At 35.1% G+C, this 9,875-nt stretch overlaps 1 long non-coding RNA gene and 1 pseudogene across 1 annotated transcript; both read left to right on the plus strand.

The window, feature by feature from the left end:
• The first annotated feature begins 1,448 nt into the window (after positions 1–1,448).
• Positions 1,449–1,965, plus strand: LOC147928399 (uncharacterized). The gene is made up of 2 exons (XR_015579538.1): positions 1,449–1,596; positions 1,757–1,965. It is a non-coding gene; the product is annotated as an uncharacterized LOC147928399 (long non-coding RNA).
• Positions 1,966–5,560: 3,595 nt separating this feature from the next.
• On the plus strand, positions 5,561–6,618 carry LOC147928400 (uncharacterized; annotated as a pseudogene).
• Positions 6,619–9,875: the final 3,257 nt, after the last annotated feature.

Genomic DNA, 9,875 nt, shown 5'->3' on the forward strand with positions numbered 1-9,875 from the left:
CTTTTGGAATCGCACTTTCCTTAATTAGAATGTCCCATGTTTTTGGTTTTTACGTCACTCTTGGGAAGCTAAAGCTAACTGAATCATTTATGCTATAATAAAGGGAGGTATTGGTTTAGGATTTAGAAAGAATTTTTATAACTTTAAAAGTTAGGTAAATATGTTGTTATTCAATCAAGACTTTTTAAAACTCTTATTTGGTGTTATTGGTTGTGGATTTGTAAAAAGTTATCTAAAATCTTGATAAATCTAGTGTTATTGGATTAAGAGTTTTATAAAGTCATTTAAAGTTTTATGTTATTCAAGTAAAACAAAAGAATCTTGGGTTGTTAATGAATTTAAATTTTATATTATTGGTTTAGGATTTTTATATCATTTCCTTCATAACAAAAGTCATGAAAACTCTTTCATCAAATAGAAAGATTTTACAAGATTAGAAAAAACAAATCAGCAAGATTTTAAAAAACTTCCTAAACAATCTCTTAGAATCCTTCATTTTTAACTTTCAATTTTCTATGATTCTAAAAATCAGCAAGAACATGAAGTCATTAAAATTCTTTCTAAATCCTAAACCAATACCTCCCCCTAATATGATTACATCGGCAAACTAATAATGAGATTTACAATGTATATTTGATTTTTGTTTTTTTTTTACTAAAACTTCATTTGTTATCTACTCAAACATAATTTGACCAATGATAATAATAATATTTAGAATATGAATGATCAAAATAATATTAATTTTTTTAAAAATCAATTGTTTGGTTGACGAAAAAGGGTCAAAACCAATAAAAGATAATTAACTTTATATTACAAGTTAAAAATACCATATATTATGAAATAAAGAGTACAATTTAGTCTAGTCTTTCATCTAATACATTTATCATTCTTTTTTTGTGTTTAAGCACATCAATATTGTATATTTATCTGGTATCATTTATTTTATTTTAATATCGTTATTTATTTTATCATCCACCATATCAATTTTTTGTTTTTTTATTGTAATTTATTTTATTTTTAACATATTAAATAGGATTTTTTCGTTTGTTTATTTTTCTGATATTATATATTTAGTTAAAGAAAGTGGATGTTTTTTGAAATTTGCTACTAGAATCAAACAAATATTAGTGTGTATAAAAAGTTAAAAGCAATAAGAAGTTTTAGAAGAAGAAATTAATTAAAAAATAATGTTTAAATTATATTAGAAGTTGAAAAGGTGATAAAACTCTTATTTTTTTCCATAATGATGATTTTGAAAAGACTTTTAATATACATTTTCGTCTTTTTTTTCTAACCATAAATGAAAAACAACTATTCATGATGTTTCTGACTTTGCTGTAAAAAAAAAATAGACTTAATAGATATTATTTCCAATAGATTTTTTCTTATTTAATTTCTCTATACCATCTAATTAAATGTATCAACTTTTTGGAACTTGCAATACATATTCTTGATTGGTCTTAATGTTTTATTTCTAATGTCCCCGTTCCTTCGATCTCATCATGATCATATCAACTCATGTAAGAGAGAAAGAGGGAGAACCATTGTGGTCAAGTTAAAGTATATTATAAGATCATATGCATTGGTAGAACAAGTGTAAGTTTCTCAGATATATTATTTTAATAGATTTTCTATAATTTAATTTTTAATTTAAATTTTAAAAAATAAAAAATAAAACAAAACCAATAGAATGGTTACATGAGATAAATCTCTCACCAAATTTTTTATGGTTTCTGATATGAGAGTCTATTGACAGTGACCATTGCATCGTTCATTGCTCTGTCCATGGATGATCCTTCGACAAACTGTGTTGTCACTTGCGTCAAATTGCCATTAAGCTTTTGTCTCCAAGTTATCATGGATTCTTTGTCGAACTTTTCTAGCTATCCCTTTGTCTTGTTATGTTTGGTTATGCTTATTGTAAGCCTTATTATTTTTGTAATATTGGCTACTCTTAACTTTGTATGATCTGAATGATACCAAGCTTTTGACCAAAAAAAAAAAAAAAAAAGGATATGATGAACAGTGACGAATTTGGAATTTGAGAGGATGAGAGAGATATATTTCTCTTCTATTAACATTTTAGGTTTACAAAGAGAATCTATCGTAATACACAAGTAAACAAGTCTGAAGCTATTCTATCTTAACACAACTCAAATGTATAAAATAGACGATAGTGTTCAATTCTATCATGGCCAATACTATCAGGCTTCAAAATAGAATAAACGATCGTATCTATATATTCTACCATGAATATAGAATAGAAGATAATATTCTATTATACCAGGCTTGATCAATATATAGAGAAAACCAATAAAAGATAATTAACTTTATATTACAAGTTAAAAATATCATATATTATGAAACAATGAGTACAATTTTGTCTAGTATTTCATCTAATAGTACATTAATCATTTCTTTTTTTCTGTTTAAGCACATCACTATTGTATATTTATCTGGTTTCATTTATTTTCTTTTGATATCATTATTTATTTTCTCATCCATCATATCAATTTTTTTAAAAACATTTATATTTTCTTTTCTTTTCAACATATTAAATAGTTTTTTCATTTTATTATTATTATTCTGATATTATATATTTAGTTAAAGAAGTTGGATGATTTTTGAAAATTAGTAGTAGAATTAAAAAAATATTAATGTGAATAAAAATTAAAAGCAATAATAAGTTTTGAAATATTCAATAAATTAAAAATAATGCTCAAATCGTATTGAAAATTGAAAAGGTGATTAAACTCTTACTTTTTCTTATAATGATGATTTTGGAAAGACTTTTGATATACATTTTCGTCATTTTTTCTAGCCATAAATGAAAAACAACTATTCATGATGTTTTGGGCTTGTTATAAAAATAAAAATGCTGGATTTAATAGACATCATTCCCAATGAATTTCTACTTCTATCATCATCTATTTAAATGTATCATTCAACTTTTTGGAACTTGCAATACATATTCTTAGTTAGTCCTAATGTTTCATTTCTATGTCCTCGTTCCTTGATCTAATGATCATATCAAATAATGTTAAAAGAGAAAGAGTGAGAACAGTTGTTAGTCATGGCATAAAGAAAATATTCTAAGACGTACGACTACCTGATGTACTGGTTTAGCAAAAGTTGTTAGTCATGCTCCAAAGAGGGCAGTGTCTCTTTGTTTCCGAACTTGAAATACAAAATTAACAACAACAGTTTTTTTTTGTTACTAATCAAAGTCACTTCTTCAAGATGTTTTTCGAGAATATTCTTCTTACAATAAGGACTCAAATGTAGTGTAAGAATTGTGGAATGATAATGGAGTAAGTTTTAGAATTTGAGTGAATGGTGCAATAATGAGTTTGTATAAAAAAAAAATTAAAGTAATAATGAGTTTTGGAAGAATAAATAAATTAAAAATAATATTTAAATCATACTGGAAATTGAAAAGCTGATTTAAGTCTTATTTTTTTCATAATGATGATTTTGAAAAGACTTTTGATATACATTTTCATCATTTTTCTAGCCATAAATAAAAAACAACATTTGAATCTTGATCATTATATAAAACATAAAAACAAGCTCGATTTAATAAACATCATTTTCAATAGATTTCTAACTATGAAGGATTTGATGAGAGTAAAGACACATAATGTGTTAGAGGAAGAATTATATTAGACTCTCATTATTGTAATTGTACAATATACATTCTCTTATATAGAGATGAGTTTCCTAAATTAAGATTATGATAAGCTAAATATTATTTATACGATAATGCTAAACTTCTTAAATCAATATTAACATTTATCTAATATCTTCTAGAATAATATCTTCATGACTTCCATTTTCGGGTTTATCATCTCGACCGTCAATCTCGGTAGATCTCCGGTTCACCATCTCCCAATACCCTCCGTCAAGCTCATACGTGGTAACACGGGTGAGATTGGACAAGTCTTCAAAATAACAGCTTTATACCCGACCGTCGGGTCATCATCGACGTTTATACCCGGTCGTAGGGTTCAATGCGGCTACAATACCCAGCCGTTAGGTCCTCGACGTTTATACCCGGTCGTAGGGTCATCAACAGCGTTTATACTCGGCCGTAGAGTCATCTTCGTGGCATTTATACTCAGCTGTAGAGTCAATTCCTAAGGTTATGCTCGATTAAGCAATAAACCATAATTAGAATAAACTTGGTGAAACATAATCACCAACAATCTTCAACACCATGGATACGTGATGGCCGTTATCAGCTTAAACATCATCATCACGGAACACTTGTGCTAGCCAAAAACATAATCTTTGGTCGAATCTATAAAACAAGCCAACTCGCTTCTTCTTTGTCTTTAGATACCAAAGATCACCATTGGTTTATGATCGATCTTTCAACACACCGCACATCTAAGTTTCATCACCGCCCTAGCAAACTTGCTAGTCAATAAGAATCAAACGTGACCAAATCACTAACCAATACAACATAATTCCTTAAAAAAAAAGAATCACGATTCACGTCCTTCTTCTCATCTTCCTCCTCTTTCTTTCTTTTTTTTGTTTTTTGACCAAGAGACCAACACCATCGTACATCTTGGATTTATTTTCACCACAACCCAAATCATGGCCAAACATAAAAAAAAAAAAAAAAACACACTCACGTGTGTGTCAAGATACAAATTCCAGATTTTTTTTTTTTGACAAAAATCAGAAGAACCTTGCATAAGAAGCAAGCGATAAAAAGTCAAAGAAATTATAGATTTTTTTTTAAATAAAGAAACGATTAAAAATAGATAGAAAATTATAGAAGCGGAAGCAAACGAAAATCCTAACCCATAGTAATAGAGATCCATAGGATCGACTGCTCTGATACCATATTAAATTCGGGCTTTACTGTGGGCTTCCATCTCAAAACCAATTAGCAATGAGTGGAGAGGCCCTAACCCTTTATATATTACTTAAATCCCTTACATCTTTCCGATGTGGGATATTTTACACTAACACCCCCCCTTCACGCTCAGGCATGACCATCTGAAGCGTGGGCATATGTGGGATATTTTATTCACCGATGCTCACAAGTTGTGGGACAATTTGCGAGAACGTTTCTCAGTTGGGAATAAAGTACGTGTGCATCAACTAATGGCTAAGTTAGCTTCATGTAGACAAGAAGGGCAAGCGGTGATTGATTACTATGGACGGCTTGCCAAGATGTGGGAGGAGCTGCAAACGTATAGGCCACCACCGGCTTGTACGTGTTCTGCGGCAGCAGCATATGAGAAGGAGAGAGAAGATGAAAGAGTTCGATTGCTCTGATACCATATTAAATTCGGGCTTTACTGTGGGCTTCCAACTCAAAACCAATTGGCAATGAGTGGAGAGGCCCTAACCCTTTATATATTACTTAAATCCCTTACATCTTTCCGATGTGGGATATTTTACACTAACACCCCCCTTTCACGCTCAGCATGACCATCTGAAGCGTGGGCATATGTGGGATATTTTATTCACCGATGCTCACAAGTTGTGGGACAATTTGCGAGAACGTTTCTCAGTTGGGAATAAAGTACGTGTGCATCAACTAATGGCTAAGTTAGCTTCATGTAGACAAGAAGGGCAAGCGGTGATTGATTACTATGGACAGCTTGCCAAGATGTGGGAGGAGCTGCAAACGTATAGGCCACCACCGGCTTGTACGTGTTCTGCGGCAGCAGCATATGAGAAGGAGAGAGAAGATGAAAGAGTTCATTAGTTCGTGATGGTTCTCGACGAGTCGAGATTCGGACATGTGGTGACTGCAATTATTGAGGCTGATGTGTTGCCTGATCTCGGGAAAGTGTACAACAAAGTGATTCGAGAAGAAGACAGGCTGAATTCAGCAAAGGTACGTGAACAACAACATGAAGCTGTTGGATTTCTAGCTTGTCGTGAACAAGGGAGTGGTGATGCAAATACAGCTCGACGTGATTCTCGTGAAGAAAGTAATTTTGGGGGTCAAAGTTTTGGTGGAAACAGAGGACGTGATCGACTCTGTTCCAACTGTGGGAGAGCTGGTCATGAGAAGAACTCATGTTGGCAGATAGTAGGATATCCAGAGTGGTTCTCCGAGAGGAATGGTAGAGGAGGACGTGGTTCAAACCGAGGCAGTGGTCGTGGTGATTTTTCTGGTGGAAGAGGAAGAGGACAAGTTAATATTGCCTATGCAACAAGTGCCAATCCGAATGTTGCGGGTTCTACTAATCTCACTCCAGAACAAATGTTACATGCGCTTTCTCAGATGTTGAAAGAAAAATCAAGTGGAGGTGGTGACAAATTGATTGGTAAGATATGTGGAGATGTGATTCTTGATACAGGAGCTTCTCATCACATGACGGGAGATTTGTCTGTTCTTTCAAATCTCAAAGATACATCACCTTATACGATTGGTTTTGCAGATGGAAGTACAACATCATCACGACATGATGTTTTATCGGATCGTATTAGTTTATATGATGTTTTATATGTACCAGATTTGAATTGCTCATTAGTCTTGGTATCAAAACTCTTGAAGGATTCTAATTGTTTTGCGTTTTTCACCGACGCGGTGTGTGTTTTACATGACCGGTTTTCGAGGACGCTGACTGGAGCCGGGAAAGAACGTGATGGCGTTTATTATTTTGCGGATGACAAAGTTGCTCGAGTAAACAAGACAGTTCGGAAGGTTGATGAACAGTTGTGGCATTAGCGGTTAGGTCATCCCTCGTTTTCAGTATTAGCTACTATGCCTTTGTTTTCTGGTGTTTCTGTTTCTGCTAGTCCAAGTCCGTGTGACACATGTTTTCGGGCTAAGCAAACTAGAGATTCTTTTTCGGAAAGTATTAATAAAACAAGTGAGTATTTTGCTTTAATCCATGTTGATGTTTGGGGTCCCTATCGTATCAAAGCGTCTAACGGAGCATCATATTTTTTAACAATTTTGGATGATTTTTCTCGTACTGTGTGGACATTTTTGCTGTTAGAAAAATTAGAACTTAAGAGTGTTCTTCAAAATTTTTGTGCTTATTCAGAAAAACAATTTGGTAAGGCGGTTAAAATGGTTCGAAGTGATAATGGAACAGAATTCTTGTGTTTGTCATCTTTGTTTCGAGAAAAGGGTATTGTACATCAAAACACTTGTGTGGGAACACCGCAACAAAATGGTAGAGTGGAAAGAAAGCATCGTCATCTCGTAAATGTTGCAAGATCGTTGTTATTTCAAGCAAATATGCCTACTAAATTTTGGGGAGAAGCGGTATTGACTGCAGCTCATGTTATTAATTTAACACCAACAAAGCTTCTACGTCATAAGTGTCCTCATGAGGTGTTGTTTGGACAACAACCTTCGTATGATGAGCTGAGAGTGTTCGGTTCTTTGTGTTATGCTCACAAACAGATACGAGACAAAGACAAGTTTGTCTCACGAAGTAGAAAATGTGTTTTTGTTGGTTACCCGTACAGTAAGAAAAGCTGGAACTTATACGATTTGGACACAAATGAGTTCTTTGTGTCTCGTGATGTGATATTCAAGGAAACTGAATTTCCATTCTCTTCTCAGTTGGAATCCGAACCCTCTAGCTGTGTTGTAGACAATTGTGATTTTGATTGGCTTCTTGACGTATCGGGAAATATTGAAAACAGGGGGAGTGTCGTGGGTTCTACGAGTGAGACGGACTCCCCAGCCAAAGTTGTCGAAACAGAGGTTCGTGAAGTTAGTCCTGCTGATCTTGATGTTGCAATTCTAGAAGTTGGACCCATTGTGTCGCCTAGAACATCTGCTGCTAGTGTTGTGAATGATGATCCTAGTACCGTCGAAGCTGAATTAGGACATGGTAAGCGTACGAAGATACCGTCTGTTCGATTGCAAGATTACCTGTTGTATAATAATGTGGCAAGCACTCCATCTAATCACGTTCTTCCCGATCACTCCATCCGCGATTCTCTCGTCACGGTCCAAGGTACTTCACTATACCCACTCACCGATTTTATCACTGATGCACGTTTTTCGACCCGCCACAAAGCTTTTCTTGCAGCGGTTAGTGCATCGGTGGAGCCACGAAGTTACAAAGAGGCTATTCAAGACAAACGGTGGACGAATGCTATGGGTAAAGAAGTTGGTGTTCTTGAGGGAAAAGTGGCTCTTGACACAATGTGGGTTTATAAAATCAAGTTTCACTCTGATGGAAGTATAGAACGGTATAAGGCACGCCTTGTGGTGCTAGGAAATCGACAAGTTGCGGGTCGAGATTTTGCTGAAACGTTTGCACCGGTGGCAAAAATGACAACTGTTCGAAGTTTGTTACGTCTTGTGGCTGCAAATAATTGGGAAGTGCATCAAATGGACGTCCACAACGCTTTTCTTCACGGTGATATTCATGAAGAAGTGTATATAAAAGCTTCCGCAAGGTTTTACACATCCTGAACCAAATAAAGTGTGTCGCCTCCATAAATCACTTTACGGGCTCCGGCAAGCACCTCGCTGTTGGTATGAGAAGCTTTCTACCGCTCTTACTAAAGCCGGATTTGTTCAGTCTTACTCTGATTACTCCTTATTTACCTATACCCGTGGGAGTGTCGAGATTCGTGTTTTAGTTTATGTTGATGATCTTATTGTTTGTGGAAATGATAGTGAGGCAATCCGCAAATTCAAGACATATATGGCCGAGTGTTTCCGTATGAAGGATTTGGGCAAGCTCAAATATTTTTTGGGTATTGAAATAGCCCGTAATGAGGAAGGTTTTATGTTGACACAGAGAAAATATACTTTGGATATAGTACAAGAAACTGGTCTTCTTGGTTCACGGCCAGCTGAAACACCAATGGAGCAGAATCATCACCTTGCTTCGGATACGAGTCCTCTTCTTCCTGAACCAGCTTCGTATCAAAGACTCGTAGGACGACTTATTTATTTGGCTAACACTCGTCCTGATATTTCGTACTCTGTTCACATTTTGTCGCAGTTCATGCAAAAGCCACGTGAAAGGCATATGGCGGCAGCGTTACGAGTAGTGACATATCCTAAAGGGACAGCAGGGCAAGGTATCTTGCTTAGCTCTCGTTCCGATTTACAACTCTCTGTGTATTGCGATGCTGATTGGGGTACGTGTCCGTTGTCACGAAGATCTTTAACAGCCTATGTTGCATTGCTTGGTGGGTCTCCGATATCTTGGAAAACTAAGAAACAAAAAGTAGTGTCGCATTCTTCTTGTGAAGCTGAGTATCGTGCAATGTCGACTGCTACACGCGAGATATTGTGGTTAAGACAACTCTTTACGGATTTGGGTTTCCCATCATCGACACCGGCTCGCCTGTTCTGTGATAGTAAGTCTGCACTTTATATTGCCGCTAATCCCGTGTTTCACGAAAGAACGAAGCATATCGAGATTGATTGTCATCGGGTACGTGATGCCATTAAAGGTGGAGTTCTCACTACAGCACATGTTGGTACTAAAGAGCAGTTAGCGGATGTTTTAAATAAGGCGTTGGGTAAGCCTCAATTCATTAATCTGATGTCCAAGATGGGCGTTTGTGATCTGCACGCTCCATCTTGAGGGGGAGTATTGGGCCGATGTATACAAGGCCTCGATAGTTAGCCGACTTGTATAGTTGCTTGGTCAGCAATCTTTGTCTTAGGGTTTACCAAAGTTGTATAAATACCTTGTACAAACCTCGATGAATACACACACAAATTATTCTATTCTTCTTTACAACATGTTAAATTTGGGCTTATCTTGGGCTATTAACTAAAAACCAATTGGCAATTAGTAGATTGGCCCTAACCCTTTATATATTAATGATAGTTTTATCAAACTTCAGATGTGGGACTTGGATTGTATTCCAACAATCTCCCCTTCAAACCAAGGACCACAAATGGGATTTTAACA

The sequence above is a fragment of the Camelina sativa genome, chromosome 14 (genome assembly GCF_030686135.1).
Source record: "Camelina sativa cultivar CO46 ecotype springtype chromosome 14, ASM3068613v1".
Lineage (NCBI taxonomy): Eukaryota > Viridiplantae > Streptophyta > Magnoliopsida > Brassicales > Brassicaceae > Camelina > Camelina sativa.